At 47.3% G+C, this 27996-nt stretch overlaps 1 long non-coding RNA gene across 1 annotated transcript; it reads right to left on the bottom strand.

The window, feature by feature from the left end:
• On the bottom strand, window positions 1–27948 carry LOC148774761 (uncharacterized). Its single transcript, XR_016035415.1, has 4 exons — window positions 27754–27948; window positions 18077–18225; window positions 16102–16215; window positions 1–337 (listed from the first exon to the last, which is right to left on the bottom strand). It is a non-coding gene; the product is annotated as an uncharacterized LOC148774761 (long non-coding RNA).
• Between the last annotated feature and the right edge of the window lie 48 nt (window positions 27949–27996).

Here is a 27996-nt window from a genome sequence, read left to right as displayed (position 1 = left end):
CTCAAATCCTCTTCCTGCTAGAAAGGTAGAAAAGAATCTGCCAGCTGACTGAGAGCATGCATGTGTGGGAAAGAGATTCAGACATTTTCTCTCCTCAATTCATCCCCTGCATTTTAAGCCATTTATCTTTATTGTGCCATGAAAGTCTTTGTGCTGTGTCAAATGAATCTGAGGCAGGTGGGAAGATGGCAGTGAGAAGGTATGGGGCCACTGGAGTCACATCTGGGGTAAGGCAGCAGGTCTCATGTTTGGCTGCATGTTAGAATCACTTGGGGCCATTGTAAAATTCCCGATGTCCAGGCCACACCCCAGATCCACTTCATCAGAATCTCTGCAACTGAAATCAGACATTAGGATTTTTTTTTAAATTTATCTGATATGGACCATTTTTTTAAGTCTTTATTGAATTTGCTACAATATTGCTTGTGTTTTATGTTTTGGTTTGTTGGCCACGAGGCTTGTGGGATATATCTCCACACACCCCATAGAGGGGCTTCTCTGGTGGCTTAGTCAGTAAAGAATCTGCCTGCGATGCAGGAGATGGGGGTTTGATCCCTGGATCGGGAAGATTCCCAGAAGAAGGAAATGGCAAACCACTCCAGTATTCCTGCCTGGGAAATCCCACAGACAGAGGAGCCTGGTGGGCTACAGCCCATGGGGTCGCAAGAGTCGGACATGACTTAGCGACTAAACCACCACCACCATGCACAGAGAAGGAGAGAGGGGGATTAGTATCTCAATTTTTTTTCATTAATGTCTTATCCAAGGAAAAAATTAAAGTTAAAATTTAAGTAACGACTTACAACAGAACCCAAGTCTGTAGGACTCCTAAGCTTATCTTCCAGCAAATAGTTGTTGATGTCATTATTCTATGGACTAATACTATATGCTTAGGACTTCGCTGGTGGTCCAGTGGATAAGTATCTGCTCGTCGATGCAGGAGACACGAGTTCAATCCCTGGGCTTGAAGATCCATGGAAGATCCCACATGTCACGGAGCAACGAAGCCCGGGTGCCTCAACTACTGAGCCCGTAAACCTAGAGCCTGTGTTCTTTGACAGGAGGAGCCTCCACAATAAGAAGCCCGCGCACTGCGACGAAGAGTAGCCCCCACTTGCCACAGCTAGAGAAAGCCTGCACACAGCAAACGAAGACCCAGCACAGCCAAAAATGTTAAGAAAACCATTATATGTGTAAATATAATGACGGTGTCGAGGAATATTTCCCACATGCCTCTTGTTGGCTGGCGCTGAGCTGGGCGCTGGCTGTAGAGTGGTGTGCTGGACTCGTCAGGGCCTGGCCATCAGGGAACTTACAACCAGTGAGGCAGATGCACTCAATCCAAAGACTCTATGCAAACACTGATGGACAGAAACAGGTCATTTCCAGATGCCGAAGGCTGGGAAGAATGTTGCAAGGAGGCTGGAATGGGAGTGACAACCACGTGCCTGCTTCAGCCAGAGGGGCAGCGAGTGAGACATGGTGGAGGAGCCAGCCAGTTCCAGTGGGCAGGGGGCACAGTCCTGCTGGGCTGGGGAGGCACACAAGACAGAAGGGCCCCTGAGGGTTTCAGGCAGAACAGTGACAGGATCAGATCTGGGTCATTCAGAGACTGCCACCATCCCCTCCCCCCCAGCCTTTCCTGTAGCCCAGACGGTTAAGAATCTGCTGGCAATGCAGGAGACCTGGGTTCGATTCCTGGGTCAGGAAGATCCCCTGGAGAAGGAAATGACAATCCACTCCAGTATTCTTGCCTGGAGAATGCCACAAACAGAGGATCCTGGTGGGCTACAGTCTGTGGGGTCGCAAAGAGTTGGACACGACTGAGCGACTGACACTACTAGAGACCATCCCCCCAGCCAGTGGATTCTCCTCCCATCTCAGCACCCGTGAGCTGGGTGACCTGTCCTCCCCACTCCCACCCTCTTCCTCTTCTGACAAAGGAGAGGCTCGATCAGGGGCACGTAGGCTACCAGCCCACAGTGTCCATGGGCAAAGGGGTGAGGAGCACATTCGTCATCCAGCCCCAGCTCAGATTCTTAGGAAACACCAAAATAACAAGAGACCAAAGTGGCCTAATTCCGCTTGAGAAGCTGGGAGGTTTTAATTAGAAACATCACAGAAATAAAAAACCTTAACCCGAACCATCCCTACCAGCTGGCAATTCAGTCTCTGTTTCAAGGACTTTAAAAGGAGTTCTGCTTACACTATGCAGTAGATAGTTTTTGTACTTAGACAATATTTATGAGCTGGGAATTCATCTTAGTGCTGAGCCTGACTTCTTTACTGAAATCTTACATGAATACCAACTTTTCCGTATATTTCTATTTGTGAAATTATGTATGTTTGAAGATAGGAAACTGGTTTTTCAATAAAAAAAAGTTTAAAAAATGAAAGATGACCTTAGAGCTCTAACATAAAACAGCAGCCATTTCTCCCCTGGGTTCTAGACTCAGTAGGTACCTAACTATGCTGCTACTAAAGACACAGCGAACAAAGAGGAGCAGAACACAGAAGGCAGGGAGGCGAGAGAGGGGCGAATCTAGGGCAGTACAGCCAAGGAGTTAGTCCTGGCTGAGGCCCTAGGCAGGGCAAAGACAAAAGTCTAGATACTCAGGGACCCCTGTGGATGACAGCAAGAGCGTTATTACATCTATGAACCCCTGTCAACACATCCCAGGAAGGTCCTGAGCCCTTCCCCAGTCCCGCCAATCCTTGCCACCTACATTTTCAGAAGAGCCAACACACACATACACAAGTACACTGGTTGCCATGGACACCTTGGGGTGTCAGGTTTAACAGAGCCAACTGAGGTCAAGGCTGACACATCTAAACTCTTGTCCCAGCTCTGTCCCTGCCAGTGTGACCTTGAACAAGTTACCTAACCTCTCTGATGGTCAGTGTCCTAGCTGGGAAAATGGGAGGAACCATCGCATAAAACCTGCCTCCTGGGGCTGTGTTGAGGACTGACAGGGTCATGTGGTGAAGTGGTTTGTGAGCTGGACCTGCACCATTCATTAGGTTCATTGTTACCTGGGGTCTGACTCAGAAGCAGGGGTCCAAGAGGGATGGACAGGAAATGAGGGAGGAGTTAAAGATGTGGGAACCCTGGGAGTGTCCCCAAACCCTTTGGTCTCCCTTAGGCTCTGAGGTTCACAGACACTGTGGAAACAGCAGGGGAGACTTTGGGGCAGGTCCTGTACGGACACTTTTCACAGGACCAGACACTCACGCCTCCATTCTACAGAAGAGGAACTGAGGCTCAGTGAAGCTCTATTTCTAGGCTAAGCCAGACACTCCCCTCTAAAATCTGAATGCTAATATCTTTGCTATGGGACCACATGTGGGGAGCATGATTTTTTAGGCATGATATTTTCAGTGGCCCATGTGAATATTTTCATTTTATCTTAAAACCAAAAGATACATTGAATAAAATCATTTGATATTTCCTATTCATGTAATCATGAATCCATCTTGGATTATACTCATCTTTATATCAATGTAGGACTTCCCTGATAGCTCAATTGGTAAAGAATCCGCCTGAAATTCAGGAGACCCCAGTTCAATTCCTGGGTTGGGGAAATCCCCTGGAGAAAGGATAGGCTACCCACTCCAGTATTCTTGGGCTTCCCTAAGTATTCTTGGGCTTCCCTTGTGGCTCAGCTGGTAAAGAGTCTGCCTGCAATGCGGGAGACCTGGGTTCAATCCCTGGATTGGGAAGATCCCCTGGAGAAGGGAAAAGCTACCCACACCAGTATTTTGGCCTGGGTCCCAAAGAGTTGGATATGACTGAGAGACTTTTTCTTTTCACTTTTATACCAATTCAGTTATATCATATATTTTTTAGCATTTTTTTTAGTGGAAAAAGGGGCTCACAAAGGCAAAAGTCATCTGTGGCCCTGGTGCCCCATAATTTTGCTCCCACTGGGAGAGGAAGGCCAGGAGTTCTTCCTCCTGCCTCCCCACCTTCTGTTACTTGGGGGCGCTCAGCAAGGCCAGGCCAGAGCAAGACCAACCTACTGAGGCAAGCCCCTCAGCAGGGCAGTGGGGCCCAGGGCACCCTGGCTTGGCCTAGAGTCCCTACCACACATGCTGTCCCTTGTCCTGTCCCCAGGCACACCCCCCCCCCCACCATTGCAGCATCCTCCAGCCCAGAGCTGAGGAAGGGTGTGTTCCGATTCCTGGCAGAGCCCAGCTTCCTGTTTTTCTCCAAGTAGACGAGGTCACGCTGCTGCTGGAAAGAGACACAGGGACCCATTATGGGCCAGCAAATCCCAGCCACGCTGATGGGCTTGGCAGCTGAGGGAGGAGGGGCCAGCAGGCAGGCACACTGGGCTCTGGGACCCAGAGGGGACCCTCTCCTCCTGACACTCCTGTGGACCCCCTCACAGACCTCCACAAGGCCTCCGTGTCCTCTCTGACCTTCTGGGCTCAACCGTGAAACAGACAGGGAGGTTCTACAGTGCCTGCCCGCCTGCCTGCTGAGGATCCAAGTCAGGCCGAGACGGCAGCAGAAGGGCCTCTCTCAACCGTAAAGACCCCCTTGGCCATCCGAGCAGTAGGACTAGTGACCAGGAACTGCAATATAACTGTCCATTTATGCCTCCCCGCCCTGCGCAAGGCTTGCCCCTGTGCAATTTCATCTCCACAAAGCCCCTGTGAGGCTGGACTTACTATTCCTAGTTTCTGATGGAAGAGAGTGAAACTAGGTGCCGTGACTCTGGCCCCAGGGTAGGAAATGACCAATGTCAAGCTGTGCCCCCTCCACAGCCTCCTCCCTCCTCACACAGCAGGGGTGGGTCATGGGGAGCAAGAACTGGTAAATTCAGATCTCCTCCTGATTGGTGGATTTCAGGACCCTGATTAAGGTGGCTGAGGAATTACGGGGTGGCGAAGGTAAGATGCTTCACTAGCCAGTGCCGACAGACACCAGGAATTTATATAGTGTCAGTTCACAGCCTTCAGCCTCAACGCCCCTGAATCCCCATCCGTTCATCACTGTTTACTGAGCACCGGCTGTATGATAGGCACACGCCCTCCTCCTCAGGATGATGCCCTTGTAGGATGTCTGCACCTTCCCCACTCTAGGGAGTGGAGGCAGAATTTGAGTTCAAGTTCCAGGGCTGGCACTTACAAATAAGGCTTTGGGCAAGTTTCATAACTTGCCTTTGCTTCAGGGGATGATAACCATACTGACGTTCCAGGGCCATTATACAAACTGAGGCAGCAATGCGTTAATTCATGTCAAATGTGAACATTGACATCCTTCCTCCCATCTTCCCTTTCAGACCTTTTTTTGTCTTTGCTTTTGTTTTTGCATGTGGGATCTTGCTTCCCCAGGCAAGGACTGAACCTGTGCCCCCTGCAGTGGAAGGTGGAAGTCTTAACCCCTGGACCGCCAGAAAGTCTCTTTTATAACCTCTTGCCTCACTTGGCCTCACTTCTTTCTTCCACTTGTTCTGCCCCCTGCTCTCTTTGATTTACCTCTCCCTCATCCCTTCCAGGGCCTTTCCTGACATCAGGAGCAACATCTGGAAAAAGAAGGCACAGGCCAGAATACACAAGGCCATGGACAAGGGAGGATCCCCATGAAGAGTGCAGTCACATGAAAGAGCGGGGCTCCATGCTGCAAAGGACTTCCCCTCCCACTGAACCTTCTGGAGTCGAAGAGAAAGGATCCATGCGGTCCTTCACTATGCTCAGTCTCAGCCAGTAGCTGAGGTCTAAAAGGGAAGACATTGCCTTTCTTTGGGACTGGAATGAAAACTGACCTTTTCCAGTCCTGTGACCACTGCTGAGTTTTCCAAATTTGCTGACATATTGAGTGCAGCACTTTTACAGCATCATCTTTTAAGATTTGAAATAGCTCAACTGGAATTCCATCACCTCCACTAGCTTTGTTCGTAGTGATGCTTTCTAAGGCCCACTTGACTTCACATTCCAGGATGTCTGGCTCTAGGTGAGTGTGAGTGATCACACCATTAGGATTATCTGGGTCATGAAGATCTTTTTTGTACAGTTCTTCTGTGTATTCTTGCCACCTCTTCTTAATATCTTCTGCTTCTGTTAGGTCCACACCATTTCTGTCCTTTACTGAGCCTATCTTTGCATGAAACGTTCCCTTGGTATCTCTAATTTTCTTGAAGAGATCTCTAGTCTTTCCCATTCTGTTGTTTTCCTCTATTTCTTGGCATTGATTGCTGAGGAAGGCTTTCTTATCTCTCCTTGCTATTCCTTGGAACTCTGCACTCAAATGGGTATATCTTTCCTTTTCTCCTTTGCCTTTCATTTCTCTTCTTTTCACAGCTATTTGTAAGGCCTCCTCAGACAGCCATTTTCCTTTTTTGCATTTCTTTTTCTTGGGGATGGTCTTGATTCCTGTCTCCTGTACAATGTCATGAACCTCCGTCCATAGTTCATCAGGCACTCTATCTATCAGATCTAGTCCCTTAAATCTATTTCTCACTTCCACTGTATAGTCATAAGGGATTTGATTTAGGTCATACCTGAATGGTCTAGTGGTTTTCCCCATTTTCTTCAATTTAAGTCTGAATTTGGCAATAAGGAGTTCATGATCTGAGCCACAGTCAGTTCCCAGTCTTGTTTTTGCTGACTGTATAGAGCTTCTCCATCTTTGGCTGCGAAGAATATAGTCAATCTAATTTCGATATTGACCATCTGGTGATGTCCATTTGTAGCATTGTCTCTTGTGTTGTAGGAAGAGGGTGTTTGCTATGCCCAGTGCGTTCTCTTGGCAAAACTCTATTAGTCTTTGCCCTGCTTCATTCTGTACTCCAAGGCCAAGTTTGCCTGTTACTCCAGGTATTTCTTGACTTCCTACTTTTGCATTCCAGTCCCCTGTAGGAAAGGACATCTTTTTTGGGTGTTAGTTCTAAAAGGTCTTGTTCAGTTCAGTTCAGTTCAGTTCAGTCGCTCAGTCGTGTCCGACTCTCCACGACCCCATGAATCACAGCACGCCAGGCCTCCCTGTCCATCACCAACTCCCGGAGTTCACTCAGACTCAAGTCCACAGAGTCGGCAATGCCATCCAGCCATCTCATCCTCGGTCGTCCCCTTCTCCTCCCGCCCCCAACCCTTCCCAGCATCAGAGTCTTTTCCAGTGAGTCAACTCGTTGCATGAGGTGGCCAAAGTATTGAAGTCTCAGCTTTAGCATCAGTCCTTCCAATGAACACCCAGGATCAATCTCCCTTAGAATGGACTGGTTGGATCTCCTTGCGGTACAAGGGACTCTCAAGAGTCTTCTCCAACACCACAGTTCAAAAGCATCAATTCTTCGGCAATCAGCTTTCTTCACAGTCCAACTCTCACATCCATACATGACCACGGGAAAAAACATAGCCTTGACTAGACGGACCTTTGTTGGCAAAGTAATGTCTCTGCTTTTTAATATGCTGTCTAGGTTGGTAGGTCTTCATAAAACTGTTCAACTTCTGCTTCTTCAGCATTACTCATCAGGGCATAGACTTGGATTACAGTGATATTGAATGGTTTGCCTTGGAAATTAACAGAGATAATTCTGTTGTTTTTGAGACTGCATCCAAGTACTGCATTTCGGACTCTTTTGTTGACTACGACAGCTACTCCATTTCTTCTAAGGGATTCCTGCCTACAGTAGTAGATATAATGGTCATCTGACTTAAATTCACCCATTCCAGTCCATCTTAGTTCGCTGATTCCTAGAATGTCGATGTTCACTCTTGCCATCTCCTGTTTGACCACTTCCAATTTGCCTTGATTCATGGACCTAACATTCCAAGCTCCTATGCAATATTGCCGTGAATTTAAAAGACGCTTAGTCCTTGGAAGGAAAGTTATGACCAACCTAGACAGCATGTTAAAAAGTAGAGACATTACTTTGTCAACAAATGTCCATCTAGTCAAGGCTGTGGTTTTTCCAGTAGTCATGTATGGCTGTGAGAGTTAGACTATAAAGAAAGCTGAGTGCTGAAGAATTGATGGTTTTGAACTGTGGTGTTGGAGAAGACTCTTGAGAGTCCCTTGGACTGCAAGGAGATCAAACCAGTCCATTCTAAAGGAGATCAGTCCTGGGTGTTCACTGGAAGGACTGATGTTGAGGCTGAAACTCCAATACTTTGGCCACCTGATGCAAAGAGCTGACTCATTGGAAAAGACCCTGATGCTGGGAAAGACTGAGGGCAGGAGAAGGGGAAGACAGAGGATGAGATGGCTGGATGGCATCACTGACTCAATGGACATGGGTTTGGGTAGACTCCGGGAGTTGGTGATGGACAGGGAGGCCTGGTGTGCTGTGGTTCATGGGGTCACAAAGAGTTGGACACTACTGAGCGACTGAACTGAACTGAAAAGGGAGGACAAGAGGTAGCCAGGTCATATAGAAACTGGCTTTACATCTGGGTGACCCTGAGCCCAAATAAGAAATGGGGGCTAGGGGAACAGGGCCTCTCATCTCTAGGAAATGCAAACCCAAGGCAGGACTTGTGGGATGTTCAAGGATTTGTGGGATGTTCAAGGATTTGTGGGATGCAGAAGATTGAAACAATAATTTACCTGGTACCCTGGGTAGGCACTCAAGAAATATATGTTGAATGGATAAATGAGTCAAGTCACGTGTGCTGGAGACAAGAACAGAAGGAAGATCAGGACAAATAGGGGTACCAACAGCCACATCTGCCATGCTGAATGTGGACCAAGATGGCAGCTCCCAGGGTAATACTAATAGCTAACCCTGAAAGAGTACTTCCCACGTGCCCCAAGGACACTGCTCTAAATGTCAAACCCAGAGTTCTGTTACAATTAAGGGGGCTTCCCAGGTGGTGCTAGTGATAAAGAACCTGCCTGCCAGTGCAGGAGACATAAGAGATGCAGGCTCAACCCCTGGGTTGGCAAAATCCCCTGGAGTAAGAATGGCAACCCACTCCAGTATTCTTGCCTGGAGAATGGACAGAGGAGCCTGGTGGGCTACAGACTATAGGGTCACAAATGTTCGGACATGACTGAAGCAACTTAGCATGCACGCACTGTTTTACAGACAAACTGAGACACAGAGAAATCAAGAAGCTGGCTCAAGGTTTCATAAACCCAAGCATTTCGACCTCTGTGGCCATGTCGCTAACCACTGTGATCCCCTGCCTCTCAGTTTACTCTAGAGAGGGAATACCCTCAACTTTCAGGTAATGTGCTGATTTTTCAGATCAGGTATTGTGTTTGTGGCTTTTCTGAAGTTTGTTTAGTTCATAGGCTCTCCTTAAGACTCTTTCACTGGTCTCACCTTTTTGTTGACATTGTCACCTGTCTCTTCAGCAGCTCCAAGCTGTTGCCAATTTGGTTCAAAATCAAAACAATATCAGCAGTTAGGAAAGAGGCAGAGATGGGGAAACAGAACAGAATGAAGCTCTGTTTTGGAGCTCACAGTCAAAGGACTTCCTAATAGTTCAGATGTGGGAGTGAGAATAAAAATTATATCCCCTGGGACTTCCTTGGTGGTTCAATGGTTAAGAGTCCGCCTGCCAATGCAAGACACACGGGTTCGATGCCTAGTCGGGAAGATCCCACATATTGTGGAGCAACTAAGCCCATGCAACCACAATTACTGAGCCAACACTCCAGAGCCCATGCTCTACAAGAGAAGCCACCGCAATGAGAAGCCTGCGCACCACAACTAGAGAAAGCCCATGCAGCAATGAAGACCCACTGCAGCCAAAAATAAATAAGTAAATAAATGATTTTTTAAAAAATTACACCCTCCTCACTACAAATCAAATGATAACAATGCATACAAAGTAAAGGATATAGTGACTGCAGAAGCCACCAGTGATGCCCTAAAGCAAAGGAAATAGAGGAAGGGAAGGAAGAGAGCTGGCGATTAAGAGGTTGCAGATTGAACCAGCCCTGAGGTGGTACCTGTTGCTTGGATCTTCATGCCACCCTGCACCAGTACAGGGTTCCAGCTGAAACCCCCAGCTGGTGTTCTTGCTGTGGGCACCAGCGACAGCCTCAGTTATACCTATCGCCCAGACAGAGTTGTCATTGAGTCCCTGTGGCGGATGCTGCGAGGTACCATCCAAATCCCCAGCTGTTGGAAAGGCCAACCAGAAGATGCCTTCAGCTGTCAGCCCTCTTTGGGTATCACCTCGGCTGAAGGGAACAGTCTCCCCCAAGGTCACACCTCCTTCCAGACCCCTCCGGTCTCTAGTGACCGCTCACTGTTCCACATGATGTTATATAAGCCAGGCCCCCTGGCCCAGCTGCAGATGAGGCTGAAGGGCCACTTCAGCTCTGGGCTCCCTGTGAGGCTGGCTGAGGCTTTCACTGAGATTCTGTCACAGCTCAACCTGTCCCTCTGCCCCGTCTGGCTTCTGTTCCTTCCTTTTCACAGGTATTGATCCCCAAAACCCTCCTAATAACCTTTCTGCATGAGATCCAGCCCCTGGCCCCATCTTAGACTCTGCTTCCTGGGGAACTTAACCTGCAGCAATCACTCTTACTCCCAGTGGCGTCCTAGTTAGAATACTAAATTGCACGGTCACCCGAGCTCCATGAGACCTACCAGGTCACCACTCTTTGTAGTTACTTTTTTAGTGACACTAGATTGGAAGCCCCCTGCAGCAGGCAATGTAGAATCATGCAGAATCCAGGACTTGTCATAGCAGGCAATCAATAAGTATTTGTTGAATGGATGGATTAAGCACCTTATCTGAGCGTTTAAAGACCGGGAAAGCTGGGGGGCAGGGGAGGGAGAACGAAGCTGCTCTGAGCCCCTAAAACACAGAGTAGCATCAGGACACATATGTCCACCACCTTCCGACAAAGGTTCGTAGAGTCAGAGCTTGGTTTTTCCAGTAGTCATGTCATGTAAAGAAAGCTGAGCGCTGAAGAATTGATGCTTTTGAACTGTGGTGTTGGAGAAGGCTCTTAAGAGTCCCTTGGACAGCAGGAGATCAAACCAGTCATTCCTAAAGGAAATCAATCCTGAATACTCATTGGAAGGACCGAGTCTGAAGCTGAAACTCCAGTACTTTGGCCACCTGATACGAAGAGCCAACTCATTGGAAAAGACCCTGATGTTGGGAAAGATTGAGAGCAGGAGGGGAAGAAAATGACAGAAGATGAGATGGTTGGATGGCATCATTGATTCAATGGACATGAGCCTGAGTAAACCCCGGGAGATTTTGAAGGACAGTGGAAGCCTGGTGTGCTGCAGTCCACGGGATCGCAGTCGGACACACTGAGCAACTGAACAACAACAAGATGACAAGTACTGAATCACAAAAGTGGCCCTGGGTTCAGGGGTCCATCCCTTCCTGGGTAAAGGTCATGTTATGAAGCTGACCCTCTAGAGACAGTGGCCTCAGATTGGCAGCCTGCTCTACATCAGGTAGGCAGAGAGCTGGATGCTGGGTCAGAAGAGAACCTGCCTTGTAGATTGCCCCGCCCCTTGCACAGCAGGCAGCCACCCACCCTCCTGGGTGTGGTTCTCAGGAGACCCAGGTCTCCAAAGCTGGAGGTGTCCCAGAGAAGTTCCAGGCCAAGCTGCCTCTCCATCCGCCCTCTCGCTTCCCATTCTTATCTCCTGTTAGTCAGAGGGGCCTTGGCAGCCCCGGGAAGCTCACACACAAAGCAGATCCAGGAACTCCAGGCTGAGCAGAGTCCTGGCTGTTTTCTCAGTTCCTTTTTGCTTCTTCTTAAAGGTTAAGCCCTGTGACCTTCCAGGCAGAATCCTGGTTGATGGTCTTTGCGTTGCCTCCCTCCCTCCCCCACAATTACACTTCTCTTCAGCAGCTTCTGAGAATCCTAGAAGGTCACCCTGCTGGAAAGGACCGCATAAAGATAGTGAAAGAGGAAGCTGAGAGGCTCCTAAGGAGGTGGTCTCCATCTAACTGATTCCCACCTGCCCAGGCTGCATCTCCCCAGCATGCCCAGCCTCCAGAAATGCAGCCACTAATTAGGTACTAAATAATACCAGGCACTGGAACAAGAACACCTTCACTCTTGCATGCCTGACCCTTTCTATAAGTGATGATGTAAAAAGGTGGGACAGAAAAGGGTAGAGGGGAGGATTGCTGATAACAATATAAAGCCTGGGATATGAAAGGAAAAGGCAGAGAGGACTTTCTCTGGCGTCCAGTGGTTAAGAATCTGCCTTCCAATGCAGGGGATGGGAGTTCGATCCCTGGTCTGGGAACTGACATCCTCCATACCGTGGAGCAACTTAAGCCCACACACCACAACTACAGAGAAGCCTTCACTGCAACAAAGAGCCTGCATCCTGCAACTAAAACCCCGCATGATGCAGCCAAAAGTAAATAAATACATATTGAAAACAAAAATCAGAGAGTTCCGCAGCCCACCCCAGCAGCACAAAGGGAAATGGAGATTTTTTCCAGAAGGATGAAGACTACCGAAACTGAGGGTCTGAGTGCCAAGTGATGGGAAAATTAGGTGCAGGTGACTTTCGGCAAAGACAGAATGACCTGAATTGCTTTGGAGGTTTTAAGCAGAGATGATTCTAGCTTGTGATTCATCCTATGATCTTGGTGATGCAACAGTTCAGAGCAAGTGTATATACGTGCATTATAACCCCCTTTCCTTGTCCCATCCCTACTCTTCCCTCTCTGAAGCCACAGAAAAAAACTCTGGGTAGGAGGGACTCATCCTGCCTTGGCATGACATGTCCATGCATTTATTGATTCATTTCTTCCTTCAGCAGAGATTTTTTTTTTTAGCAACTGTTTTAGATCTTGATGAAACTACTGTAACCAAGGTAGATGACGTGTCTGCCCTCATGGTGTGTACAGTCCAATGCAGACAATTAAATGATTCCACATGGGACTTTCCAGATGGTCCAGTGATTAAGACTCCACCCTCCCAATGCAGGGGGCCCAGGTTTGATCCCTGATCAGGAAACTAGATCCCACATGCCACAACTAAAACCTGGTGGATCCACTCACAAAAAAGTAAGTAAAAACTTTTAAATACACGTAACATAAAATACCAGAGAAAGCAATGGCAGCCCACTCCAGTACTTTTGCCTGGAAAATCCCATGGACGGAGGAGCCTGGTAGGCTGCAGTCCATGGGGTCGCTAAGAGTCGGACACGACTGAGTGACTTCACTTTCACGCATTGGAGAAGGAAATGGCAACCCACTCCAGCGTTCTTGCCTTGAGAATCCCAGGGACGGGGGAGCCTGGTGGGCTGCTGTCTATGGGGTCACAGAGTCGGACACGACTGAAGCGACTTAGCAGTAGCAGCAGCAGCAACATAAAATTAAAAAAAAAACAACATTCCACAATAGTGTAGGTTAAAGTGCCATGTGGACAGAAAAAAGAGGGTGCTAAGGAAGCACAGATAAGGGAACCATCAGAGGGACCTGTGAGTGAGGGATGAAGTCAAGTCTAACCCAACCTAGGGGATGACAGTGGGATCATCAAATGACAATGCCCCAGACTCAGAGAAACTGTCTCCAAGATCATACATCTAGTGACAATTCCTAGCTGAATCTCATCTCTATAAACTGTGTTTGAATCCTGACTTTGCCACTTTCTAGCAAAGTGTCCTTGGGTAAATTACTTAACTCCTCAGTTTCCCCGTCTGTAAAATTGGGATAATAAGATCCCTGCCTCATTTGACCATTTGGAAAAGTAAATGTATTAGCAATTCCTAAAGCGTGGTCCATGGAGCCCTGCAAATCCTCAGGATTTTGTCTGGGCGTCCAGGAAGTCAAAACTGTTCTCATAGTAATAGTAAAACATTATTTACATTTATTGCTCTCCAGTGTTTTCCAGAGACCATATGATGTGTGACAAGATTGATTGCAGAAGATGTGTGAATCCAGCCGTCTTTGATTAAATGTTACAAGGAATCGCAAAAATATTTTTTAGAAAAGAATGTCACCCTTTTTACTAAATATTTTTTAATTTGGAAAATAAGTTATTTTTGCAAAGAATGTTATTTATACCGACATGCAATGGGTTTGTTATTAGTATTTTTAATAAAAGGAGTTTAAATTTTTCTCAATTTCAATTTTTAATACCTTGCATGCATGCTAAGTCACTTCAGTCACGTCCAACTCTTTGTGACCCTATGGAGTATAGCCTGCCAGCCTCCTATGTCCACAGGATTCTCTAGGCAAGAATGCTGGAGTGGGTTGCCATACCCCACTCAAGGAGATCTTCCCGACCTAGGGAATGAACCCGCGTCTCCCGTGGCTTCTGCATTGCAGGTGAATTCTTTACCACTGAACAACTAGAGAAGCCCATTATCAGTAAATACTCCAGCGGTACGCTGGAGTCAGCTTGCACTGGCTTGGGACTGTACTGGGACCTGTTGACTGTGCACATCTCTCCCCATTCCACATTTGGTTATTTCTGGGGGAATCTTAAAATGGGCCACGGTGGAAGAATTTACACCATGGGAACTGGCAAATACTACAAATCAGGATTTTTCTCCCAGAGAACCAGTTATTAAGCATCACACCACGAGATATAATCCACAGAAATAAAAGCTTTTTGGAGGTTCTCAAAAATTTTTGAGTCAGCAAAAAAGCTTGAGAACCACTGAGTTAAGTACTCACAAAATACTTAAATCAGTGCCCAGTACAAGGTAGGTCTGCAGTAATTAATTATCAGTAATTAATCTCCACCAGAATCACTGCAGATGCTGATTGCAGCCATGAAATTAAAAGACGCTTGCTCCTTGGAAGGAAAGTTATGACCAACCTTGATAGTATTTTAAAAAGCAGAGACATTACTTTGCCAACCAAGGTCCGTCTAGTCAAGGCAAAGGTTTTTCCCGTGGTCATGTATGGATGTGAGAGTTGGACTGTGAAGAAAGCTGATCGCTGAAGAATCGATGCTTTTGAACTGTGGTGTTGGAGAAGACTCTTGAGAGTCCCTTATACTGCAAGGAGATCCAACCAGTCCATTCTAGAGGAGATCAATCCTGGATGTTCATTGGAGGGACTGATGCTAAAGCTGAAGCTGCAATACTTTGGCCACCTCATGCGACGAGTTGACTCACTGGAAAAGACTCTGATGCTGGGAAAGGTTGGGGGCGGGAGGAGAAGGGGACGACCGAGAATGAGATGACTGGATGGCATCACCGACTCTGTGGACATGAGTTTGAGTGTACTCCGGGAGTTGGTGATGGACAGGGAGGCCTGGCGTGCTGTGATTTATGGGGTCGTGGAGAGTCGGACACGACTGAGCGACTGAACTGAACTGAATCTCCACCAAATCTCAAAGTTCAAGGATTTAAGCATCAATGGATGGCCTGTTTCTTTGTTTCTAATCTTTTTTAACTTTATTTATTGTGACATGCAAGCTCACTGGTTGCAGCAGGTTTAGTTGCTCCTCAGCATGTGAGATGTTAGTTCCCCAGCCAGGGACTGAACCCATGTCCCCTGCATTACAAGATGGATTCTTCACCACTGGACAACCAGGGAAGTCCCTTTTGTTTTTCAGTTTCCAAGCGCCTAGATGCTCCTTTGGGGCCCATATCTCCGCTTGCCCCCACCCCCAACCTCACCCCTCCATTTGACTGTGACCCCTCTCAGCTCCCTCAAGAAAGGTTCTCTGCTCCAGGGCCTTGAGGCACCACCCACCCTCTGACCACAGCTGACAACTCTGCCAGAGGCTTTCTACCACCTACTCAGCCTGGAGAGCCCATTTGTGAAACCTACTCTTGTTTACATTTGCAACCACCAAGCTAATTGTCTGTGTCTTTTGCTAACAAGCTGTGGGTGATAACAGGCCCACTGGTGGTTGTAGGGATTGTGCAGAAGGTTCTGGCTTTGAAATCTCCTCGAAGGCCTACTTGGGTTTGGTCATTTCATCATCTTATGCTTTAAGAGCATTATTGAGCAAGTCTCAACCAGATTAAGAAAATCTGACTAAGGGTGCTGCCTGAATGTCCCTGGCAAAGGCATTTCTAAATATCTCCAGAGCAGTCAATGACAAAGAGGCCGGGCATCTGGGGAATTCAAGTGGAAGAGCTTTTGCGAGAGAAAGCAAGTTGGAAACAGTTCATCCAAAAAAAAAAATACAAAACCAAAAACCCTTTCATGACCAGAAGCTCAATGAAAGCTAAACATAAGAATTACCAAGCAGGAATTTCCCAGGTAGTCCAGTGGCTAAGGTTCTGTACTGCCAATGCAGGGGATGTGGGTTCAATCCCTAGTGGGGGGATTAAGATCCCACATGCCATGAGGCACGGCCTAAAGATTAAAAAAAAAAAAAAATTACCAAGCAAGTAGTAAATGATAAACAAATAAGCTGTCTAGGAAGAAATACAGAGGCAAGACCATTTCAACACCAAAGATGAGTGAGGATACAAAAATCAACATCAAATACAGTATAGAAAGCCTCATCTTTTCTCCTTGCTTTGTTTCCACCAATGCTTCCCAAACTATCATTTGAATATCACCATCATGGTTTCCCTCCCTCCTCTGAATTCCCACCTATGTTATTATTTATTTAGCATTCTTCTCTAAACTGACTCACCTTTTTAACTTATTTTGAAAGGAACCTTCATATTTTGATTGTAGATGGAAAATATATGTAAAACTATAGCAAATAAAACCAAATATTGTTATTTTTAAATTCTAGCTAAGCTCTGGGATCTGCCAAAGCCTCTAAATCAAGATCAACACTCTCTGTCTTAAAGAGATTAGCAAGTATTAGAGAGTGTATTAAAGACATATTGGCACTAAAGTGAGACTTTCTCACCAAAGTGAGATTCTTCTTGACTTCATTAGAAGAATTGAAAGAAAGTGTGATCCACTTCTAGGAATTTATCCTGTGGCTTTCTGCACTACAGAATGTCACTCCCTGACGCAAGAGCTGGATCTGTTGTGCTCACTGTTCTATATACATACACAGACATACCATGCCGAGAGCTGGTCTGGTGCTACAAGTGCTCAGGAAACATTTGTGGAATGCATGGATTGATTAATGTGCAAAATGAAATTGGTACAAAGATATTCACTGCAACAATAAGTTGTCCATCAACAGGGGGCCAGGTAAATTACATACCAGCTGTACAATAGGATAGAATGAGGCATGCACAATATGGAACTCCCTGATATGTAAAGTGAAATAAAGTACAGAGGTGCTGCGTATAGCATGGTGCCGCTAATTTTTAAAGAAGAGGACACATGAATTTATGTATCTGTAGATGCATGAGACACATCTGGAAAAATATACAAGAAACTGTATTGGGGAGTTATTTTTGGTTTCTTTAATATTTTTTCTTATTCTTTTTTTTTTTTTTAATTTTTTGGCCCTACCACATCAGCATGTGGGATCTTAGTTCCCCAACCAGGGATTGAACCCCAAGTTCCCTGCATTGGAAGTTTGGAGTTTTAACCGCTGGACTGCCAGCAAAGTCCCCAAACTGTGCATTTTTGAATGGTTGCTTCAAAAGAGGGAATCTGGGGGCAGAGGTGGGAGAAGCACACAGTTCTGAAATTTGTACATAGTACACACATCAACTATTCAAGGGATAAACAAACCTGAAGAATGAACTGGAAAGAAAACAGCTTTCTCAGCATGGGATCCAGTGATGCCAAGAGCTGTGGGCCACCATGCGTTGTCCCGGTCACCACTGGAGAATCATGTGCCCACTTTGGGTCTATAGGAAAGCTTTACCCAGGTGGCATAGATTTCATGAAAGTACTCTCTTCTGCTCAGATATCTGCCCTAACCTCTGAATCTTAATGCCTGGGTTTTTCCTACACCTAATTTGAGCATATTTTATCTTGATTGGCTAAAGCGTATCTTGGCCTTGACTGGTCCATCAGCAATGGAGTCACACAGTCCTTGACTGACATTTCCAGCATCTTTTCCAGTTCATGAAGTCACTCATCTTCCCAGGCAAGGTTCCCTTTCTCAGGAAATAGGAGTGGCACTCTCGGCTGTCTTGGGCTACAGACCTGTCTTTCTTTACTGTTTCCATGTGTTACACAATCTCTCATAAGCAAATGCTCATCATACATTTAGGCTTTTGACACAGTGTGATTCCATTCTGGGGCTATTTTTCACCATTGGGAATTCTCAAGTGGGATAAATTTTACCAACCTGGGCAAATGGTTGTAGGACAGTTTCATGAGGTCATCAGGGACTCAAAGCCCACATAGCTTTCGGCTCTGCCATCAGAGAATGTAGTTTTCATGTTTATGCTCAAACACTGGCTGCTACACCTCCTGGCAGTGAGTATGCATTCTAGACTGAAGAAGAACAATAAAACAAAGGGTATGTGCCAGCTGCACTGGTCCTCTTTAGCAAGTTTTCCCAGGAACCCCACCCAGAGACTTCCACGTACATCTCACTGGCCAGCATTTTGTCACATGAACTTCCTGGCTGCAAGGGAGTCCAGGAAGCATTTAAAATGAAGCAGGTCACCACGATGAACAGAATTAGAATTTCAATTTTAAAGAATAACAGACAAGACAACCTGTGAGTGAAAGATAGTGCTATTATTATTATTATTATTTTGACTGTGCTAGGTCTTCATTGAAGTGCTCAGGCTATTAGTTACATCATATAGGCTTTCTCTGATAGCTCAGTTGGGAAACAATCCACCTGCAATGCAGGAGACCCCGGTTCGATTCCTGGGTTGGGAAGATCCCCTGGAGAAGGGATAGGCTACCCACTCCAGTATTCTTGGGCTTCCCTTGTGGCTCAGTTGGCAAAGAACCCACCTGCAATGTGGGAGACCTGGGTTCAATCCCTGGGTTGGGAAGATCCCCTGGAGAAGAGAAAGGCTACTCACGCCAGTATTCTGGCCTGGAGAATTCCATGGACTTACTCAACTGAAATAGGCTTTCTCTAGTTGTGGCACACGGGCTCTAGAGCACGTGGGCTCAATGGCATGTGGGCTTAGTTGCCCCACAGCCTGTGGGATCCAACCTGTGTCCCCTGAACTGGAAGGCGGTTTCTTAACCACTGGACCACCAAGGAAGTCCCTAAAAGGTATCATTTTAAACTGACATTATATTAGTTATTATTCCCTGGTGGCTCAGATGATAAAGTATCTGCCTGAAATGCAGGAGACCCAGGTTCGATCCCTGGATCAGAAAGATCCCCCTGGAGAAGGGAATGGCTATCCACGCCTGTATTCTTGCTGTGAGAATTCCATGGACAGAGCAGCCTGGCAGGATACAGTCTGTGGGGTTGCAAAGAATCGGACACAACTGAGTGATTAACACTTCACTACATTAGTTTATTAGTAGGCATAGTTTATCCATCCTAGTAGATAAGGGGAGGGAAGGCAGAGAAGATGTGTTTTGTTCATTGCTATATCTTTCATACTTATGGCATAGAGTTGAAATTGAATAAGGAATACATTGAGGGGAACAGCGGGGGAATAAAGTTAGAAGATGGAACCTGGGAAGCCACTAGGAACAGATTTGAAGTGGTGGGCAATGGGGAGTCACAGCAGGTTCCTGATCTGACGAATGGTTTTTGAGCCAATTCAGTTGAACACATATTTACTGAAGACCAATGTATCAGAGCGATGAAAAGCTGCCCTCTTAACAGACAGCCTCAGAGTGCTGTGTGTTAAGAGGTGAGGCAGACAGTGAACTGGGAATTGCAGTGAGTGGAGAGGAAGCGTTTCAACAGGGCCTGAAGGATGGGTGTGATTTGACCGGCAGAGGCAGGAGAGACGCGTTCCCGTAGGCAGGACAGCCTTGGGTCTAGACGCACAAGATGCGGGATGGTCTGAGACAATGGGAGTAGTACAGAAGGGTATCTGCCGGGAAGTGAGGAAAATTAAGAGCAAAAATAGGTAAGCGGGGGCTGGACTTCGAGGACTGAGAGCCAGATAACACGAGTATACTTATCAGTAGGCAATGGAAAGTTTTGAGCGATAGAGAATCACAACAGACAATAGGAAGGATCATAATAGAAATGACAGGAAGCGAGAGGAAATGGTGGGACATCACGGGGGCGCTGGCGGAAAAGGGGGCCGAAGGGAGGCCACAGGCAGGCCATTATGGAGACAGGATTCACATGACTCGAGTGAGCAGGCAAGAGGAGGCAAGGACACTCCTGAGAGGGACGGTGATGTCACCAACAGAGCGAGATGCACAGGCACAGGTTAGGGGACTACTTACAGGCAGCAGCTTCCCTGATAGCTCAGTAGGTAAAGAATCCACCTGCAATGCAGGAGACCCCAGTTCGATTCCTGGGTCAGGAAGATCTGCTGGAGAAGGGATAGGCTACCCACTCCAGTATTCTGGCCTGGAGAATTAGAGCCCATGAACTCACAAAGAGTCGGACACGACTGAGTGACTTTCACTTTCTTTCACTTTTAGAGGCAGCAAGAAGTTGGAAATGCTCTCTCGGCCCCTGGAAATTCCAGTTTGCAGCTCAGGATCGAGGTCAGAGCTGAAGGTGTTCATGTGGAAGTGAACAGTCAAGAAGGACAACTAACAGGGCCAGATGCCCCTCAGATAAAATTCACTGGCCAAAGTCGACAGTCCTCTTCCTCCCAGAACCTGTCTCCTCCTATGGCTCCTGACCTCAGCAGTATCAGCACGGATTCGCCTCCCCGACCTTCCATCCAAACCTGAGGATCCGACTTACACTCTCAATTCTGAATCTCTCTGTATTTTGCTAGTCTGTCCTGGCTCCCCATCCCCTTGCACTGTGGGAGTCCAGCCCCTATCGCCTGTCACCTGGTTTATGCCTCTCCCACTGGTCTCCTAGTCTGTAGCCTGCTCCACCACCCCATCCCTTTCACACTGCAGATAAACATCTCTAAAATTGTGTTCCAGAAGTGTCTTTTCCCCAGTGCAACCTAAGGACACAAGGCTGTCTGCAGTTCAGATTGCAGCCTGCGGGGCCAGCCTGAGGCTCTGTCTCTCTCTTCCTCCTTTGCATTCCACACCCAATTCCTCAATGCACCTTGATGTGCCCCTTGGCTCCATGCCTTTGTACTTGTTATTCCTTCCACCTGAATGTTCTTCCCACCTTATTCACCTGGCTCACTGCTAGTGTACTTGGCAGCAGTCGGCTCCAGTGTCACCTCCTCCAGGAAGCCTTCTAAGCCTTCCTTGATCTCTTCTAAATGTTCTTTCTTCACCCAGGACTTCCTCCACCCTCCACATTGTATTGCAACCTTGTCTGTCTCCTCTTTGAGGGCAGGCCTCATGACTCATTCATCCCTCACTGTCACCAAAGGCTTCAATCAAGCGCCAATTAATGCTTGTGGAATGATGGAATCAAGTCAGGAATAGATGAGATCTCCAAAGGAGAAAGTACAGAGAGGTAGAGGATTTGGCACTGAAACTTGGGGTGTGTCTCAATCTTTAGGAATGGGAGAAAGAGGGGATTCCACATCCTGTGAACCACAGCATAGCCAAAAAATGAAAGAATGAGAGAGAAATAGAGGCAGAAAGTACAGTATCTGCGAAACCTCAGAAAGAGAATGGGCAGAAAAATACCACTTTTATTGTCTCCATAGTTTTGCCTTTTTCAGAATGTCATATAGTCGGGATCATATAATATGTAATCTTTTCATATTGTCTTTCTCTTAATAATATGCATTTAAGGATGGCACCCCACTCCAGTACTCTTGCCTGGAAAATCCCATGGGCGGAGGAGCCTAGTAGGCTACAGTCCATGGGGTCGCGAAGAGTCGGACACAACTGAGCAATTTCACTTTCACTTTTACGCATTGGAGAAGGAAATGGCAACCCACTCCAATGTTCTTGCCTGGAGAATCCCAGGGACGGGGGAACCTGGAGGGCTGCCGTCTATGGGGTCGCACAGAGTCGGACACGACTGAAGTGAGTTAGCAGCAGCAGAAGCAGCAAGTCTTGTAAGTAATATGCATATAAATACATAAGTAATGAGCGTTTAAGTCTTTTCATGTCAGATAGTTCATTTTAGCACTGAATAGTATTTCATTATCTGGATGTATCATAATTTTATTTATTTATTACTATGGAGATAGTAAAAATATCAGTGGCTGCCAAGCTTTTGGGGGTGGTGGGGTGGGAAGAGGGAGGAATGAACAGAACACAGAGGATTTTTAGGGCAGTAAAAATACTCTGCATGATATAATAATGATGAATCATACACTTGTCCAAACCCACAGAATGTACAACAGCCAGAGTGAACCCTAATGGAAACTGTGGACTTTGGGTGATTACAACGTGTCATGTAGGTTCATTGACTATAATAACAGAGGTACCACTCGGGTGGCTGATGTTGACAATGGGGAGGCTATGCCTGTGTTGGGGCAGGGAGTAGATGGGAAATCTCTGCACCTTCTGTTCAGTTTCGCTGTGAATCTCAAACTGCTCTAAAAAGTTGAAGTCTTTTTAAAATGCCAGTGATTGCTGGGAACATTTTCTCCTCTAACTCCCCTTCACCCTGCAAATCTCAGCTTAGCTTCTCAGGGAAGCCTTCTCTGAATCCCTTTCACTAAGTCAGTCCCCTCCTCATCGCCTCCCATCCCATCCCTACGGTGGTCTAGGCTATTGCCCTCCCAATCCAGTCCTGACCTTCTCTGCTCTACACTGCAGGTGACTGACCCTCGTAGGGTCTGAGCAGGAGACCAGCGGGTGGAAGGTGAAAGGAAAGGAGAATCTTCACCTGGCTCAGTCCTGAGCGGTATCTATGGAAGTGGATTGCATCTCTTCTGTGGTTTCAACTTCTTCCAAGTAACCCTGGCCACCAGCCACTGATTACACCGCTTTTTTTCAAGCCAGGGCTCATAGTGGATTCCTGGTTACCTCGTCATCTCCTCCTGGGCTTCTCAGCTCTTCCATTCTCTGTATAACCAATTCCTTGTAGTAAATTCCATGTTTAAAAATTCAGAGTGAGTTCTGTTTCCCTGGCTGGCCCCTACCTGATGCAGTATACTCTGTCTATCCTCTCAACATCCTCATCATCTGAAATGACTTCAGTCCCTATCCGTAGTCACTTGTTCAGGACTGCACCCACACCCCCACACCCCCAACACACACACATACACTAGACAGGAAGCTCCCTTAGGGCAGGGCAGGGACAGGTCTGAAGGTCCCATACTCCCTCCCCAGGGCCTGATACAGTAGGTGCTCAGAGCATCACAGCAGTGGCTGGCTGCAGATGGGAGCCACAAGAAGTCATCTAACTCATGCAATCTGTGAGGGTCTCTGGTGGCTCAGACAGTAAAGCGTCTGCCTATAATGTGGGAGACCGGGATTCGATCCCTGGGTCAAGAGGATCCCCTGAGGGAGGAAATGGCAACCCACTCCAGTACCCTTGCCTGGAAAATTCCATGGACGGAGGGGCCTGGTGGGCTACAGTCCATGGGTCCCAAAGAGTCGGACACGACTGAGTGACTTCTCTCTCTCTCCAGACAGAAAAGGTGGTGGGCAGAAACCAGACTACAGGCAGTACATGCTAGTGGGAGATGAAGAGGACCCCAGGAGTACTAAGAAGTATGGCGGCTAAGAGGGGAAAGGAGGCTGGGCCAATAGTTGAGGGGACAGCCAGGACAAGGCAAGGGTTTTTTCTTTTTTTCTTCTTCATTGGTCTGTTTTTAGGTTGCGTTGAGAAGAAAAAGCTAAAGGGGAGGAACTGAAGGGCAGGAGGTGCATGGATATTGGGGGTGGCACACAGAATCTACGGGGTCTCTTAGGAGGATTAAATCTACCAGAAGGGTTAAGGATGATGTTGAGGTGAGTTAGAAGGGGATAACCAATCAGGAAGTGAGAAAAATCTGAGTCAACCCTTAGCCCAAGGTTCCCGAAGAAGCCTAGGAAGGTTCCAAGTTCAGGAGGGGTCTTGCAGATGCCCAGGACCTGCTCTTGGTGACGTCATTTTTGCCCCGTGTTTGAGAACCGCCCCTGAGGCTCCATCCTTTGTGGAAATGGACACTTCTCTCCTCAGCCGCATCGCCAGGGCTCTTCCTCTTGTCCCATAGCTCTATGGCTTGCCGTGCCCTCTTCCATGTACCTTTGAAGCAGAATGGATAAAGGGCAATCAGAGTCTAGAATCCACGGACAATGGCGTGCTGGGAAATGCTGAACGGGCAGCTTGGCAGTAGGTAGCCCTGGTTTATATTGTCTGCCAATCCCCATGGTGTAAATATTTACATCGTGTCTGATTTCAAGCAACATGAGTTCCTGACGGCAGCACAGGAAGACAGTCCCAGCACAGCACTGTCTGCATCCATTCCCTGTCCTGCCTCCCTGGCCCCACCTTACACCTCTGGACTGTGTGGCAGCAATGGCACAGGTTCACGCCTGGGAGGACGACAGCGCCATGGCTGCAGCCTCGGCCAGGCCCGATGGTGAAAGAAAACTGTGTCTCCTTCAGGAATATCCACTGCCACCCCTTAGTCCTCTCTGATCTCAGCCTCACATCCGAATTCTTCTCAAGCATAACTTCAGGATCTCCCAAGAATGTGGGGCCCGAGATCCACAGACACAAAGATGATTCACTGGCCAGTTTCTCACTAGACGTGGCTGGACACCATGAACTGTGCTGACTAAGGCAATAAAAACCAGAATATAATCTCCTTTCTTCCAAAGCAAACAGAAATGGAGAAATGACTCAAGAATGGCACTCTCTCCCTGATGCACGAAATTCACTCAGTCTTCATCACTCTTCTCCAGAAATGATTGGGCAATTTACTTCTTAAAGCCCACGGTGTCTTTGTAGACTCCCGCATGCAGGAGAGCAGGCGCTCTGGGTCGCATATGATTTGAAAGCCAGATCTTCTATTACTTGAGTGTTACTGTTCTCTGAGCCTCAGTTTGTTCATCTATGAAGTGGGGGTGGTAATAACAATAACCTGTTCGATGAGGTTAAGGGTTCTCAACTGGGGGTAATTTTGCTCTCTTTGGGTCATTTGCCTGAAGACATTTTTTTGCTGTCACAACTGGGTGTAGGAGGGTGGTGTTACTGGCATCAAATGGGCAGAGGCCAGAAGAGCTTTTTTCTTTTTTTAAACAAGGGATATAATCTCCCTTTTTATTTTTTAATTTATCTATTTTTATTTTAACTGCACTGGGTCTTCATTGAGGTGCATGGGCTCTCTAGCTATGGTGCTAGGGCTCAGTAGTTGCAGCAAGCATACCTCTAGTTGTGTCATGCAGGCTTAGTTGCCCCGCAGCATGTGGGATCTTAGTTCCCTGACCAGGGATCAAACCTGAGTCCACATTGCATTGCAAGGTGGATTCTTAACCACTGGCCCTCTGGGGAAGTTCCCAGAAATGCTCTTAAACATCTTATAATATATATGATGCCCACCCCAAAACAAAGAATTATCCAATCCAAAATGTCAACAGTGCCAGGTTGGGAAACCCTGGACAGGAGTGAATATTTAGCGAGGTTACTATGGATACAAAGCATTTAGAGGGACTTCCCTGGTGGTCCAGTGGCTAAAACTACACACTCCCAATGCAAGGGGCCCAGGTTCAATCCCTGGTCAGAGAACTAGATACCACACGCTGCAGCTAAAGATTCCTGGCGCAATAAAAATTTAAAAAAAGAAAGTTTTTTAAAGCACTTATAAATAGCTGGTTTATTTTCTGTAAGCTCTCATAAAACAGAAGCTGTTATTCATTTTGGAAGAGCAGTCTTGCCCTTCCATTTCCAGACTTGAAACACGGAGGTGAGATGTGGAAATCCTTGACTGCTGACAACCCAGCTCACTGCTCCAGGTGTGAGTCACCCCACAAATACCAGTTTATTTTATTTAGGGCTGAGACTGCATAAGTGACTCGGGGCTAGAAACCTTCCCATGTTGTCGTGACTTAGCTGGCTGGGCTGGAAGGAAGTCATTTTACCCTGAAGCACTCCTTCCAAAAGATGCCAGCATTTCAAGGCCTGGAGTCTCTGTGGAGCTCAGAGTGGATGTCATGCTGTCTCTTACCTCAGCCCACACACAGTGGATCTTGGAAAGGCCTGAGGAAACTAGCTGAAAAAACCACGAGGCCCTGCTTGCCCCAAATCACTCCCTCACTAGCCTGTAGAGGCTCGCTCCTCTCCTGTAACTTAATGTGAAATTCCTTCTTGGAAGTTGCAAATCTGGATCAAGACATTCACTCACTCCCACTAATACACATTAGTGTTAGTGGATAGATTTTGCTGTTGTTGTTCAGTCATGTCCAACTCTTTGCCACTACTGAGTTTTCCAAAGTTTCTGGATAGATTTAAAGATAGATCATCTTGATTGAGGTGGCCGGGGGGAGGTGCGGGGCTGGGGGGAGGGCATCCCACCGACCCAGAGAAGCGTCAAGGGAAGCTGGGTAAGTACATGGGCACTGGGTGTCATAAAGAAGGAACAGTGAAAGAGGCAGAAGGCTAAGGCAGGCCAGGGAATGTCTACAAACTCTGGCCCTGTGCCCATGTCTTTCCTGAGAAGCGATATGCCCAGAGGCAAACAGGTGGTGGAAGAGGCAAGCTCTGCATCCAGGCTTGCTGATAGCAACCATCTGGCCAAATTCTGCCTCTCCCTGAGTCACTGAAATGAAAACCCTGGGGTTGGAAGCAGCTTTAAGGGCCCCCAGCTTCTTCTTTACCCATCATCTCCCACACCAGTCAGTAGCAGAGCCAGTTTATGCAACAGAGACTATCCAACTCCGAAGCATGGGCTCTATTGGGACCATAACCCCGAATGTCTCAGTAGCCAGGCAGATGACATAGGTTAAGTGGTTGAGAGCAAGACTGGGGGAGGGGGGCGGGGGTGTGCTGTGAGGAACTCCAGGCTCTGCTCTAAGGCACGCAAATTCAATTTTAAGAAAACATTGCACCAGCCAAACAAAACTAATCTAAGACCTGAGTGAGTGGATGAGGCCCTGAGGTTAAGTTTTCTGCCTGAATGAATGGTCTTCCGTATTCCCCACAACCAAGATGTCTGCTAGAGGCAGATCTACAGAAACATACATCAAGCTATGAACGACTGTCCGAAAAATGGTCCTGTGACTTCTCTGGCACTCCCATGGTTAAGACTCTGCACTTCCAATGCAGGGGGCATGGTTTTGACTTAGCAGCAGCAGTAACTAAGATACCCCATGCTGCGCGGTACGGGCTAAAAAAACAAAACCTGAGCAGGTCTTTGCTCCAAGGTTTCCAGAGATGGGGTAATCCTTATTTCTCCAGACGGCCTTGAATGGGGCCTGCTTATCTCTACCACTAGAGCAGTTTCCCTCACTTGCCTGCCCTAGACCACTGATGGGGGTGGAGTGCCCAGGTACCGGCATATCTTTTATTTTGCAAACTATTTTTTAAGTGTGGAACTTTTTTATTATAAATAAAAAACAAGCTCACTGTGTAAACACTGGAAAATTTGGAAAAGCAAAAGTTAGAAAAGAAAAATAGCCATACCTCCCTAAACCAACTCCCCAACCCCTTCGCCACCCCATCCCCATTCAGAGAAGCACTGTTGACACCTTAGTGCATATTCAGACTCCAAGTCCTTTTTATACATAGGTAAAGCTCTAGTCTTCTTTCTGGCTCCATAACCTGTAAACCCAGAGAGGAGATGCTTCACGCAGCGCTCACACCAGGTTACTTCTCTGACTGTGGGACGGGATTGCACCACGCCAGCCGCACAGTCTCACCAGACAAGGGTTTCAACACACAGGTGTAACCTGTATAAGCCTTTAGCTCCCCAAGCTTCTCGAAGGCAGGCACTAGAACCTATCTTAGCCTCAGAGACGCTACAGCGCCAGGTTCACAGTAAGTGCTCAATAAAATGTTTCTAAATACACAGCCCCGCCCCGCCCCTCTCCCCGCAACAGCCAACACACCTGCCTCAGCCGCCAAGGCTTGGAGCAAAGAGGAAACACAACCCAAACCTGGGGAGAAGGCGCCTCGCGGTCTCCTAGGTAACCAGGTCTTAGGCTGGGGAGTGCCCACGCATGCGCACACTGGCCCTTCCTTCCCGTAACCTCCAGAGGAACGCAACCAGTTAAGACTGCCAGAAGTCGAGCGCGCATGTGTGGTTCCACCAACACCCCGACCGCCTCCGCCTTCTGTCAATCCGTCGGCCC

The sequence above is a fragment of the Moschus berezovskii genome, chromosome 20 (genome assembly GCF_049115385.1).
Source record: "Moschus berezovskii isolate FMDL1 chromosome 20, NW_MosBer_1.0, whole genome shotgun sequence".
Taxonomy (NCBI): domain Eukaryota; kingdom Metazoa; phylum Chordata; class Mammalia; order Artiodactyla; family Moschidae; genus Moschus; species Moschus berezovskii.
This window is presented reverse-complemented; position numbering and strand designations above follow the sequence as displayed.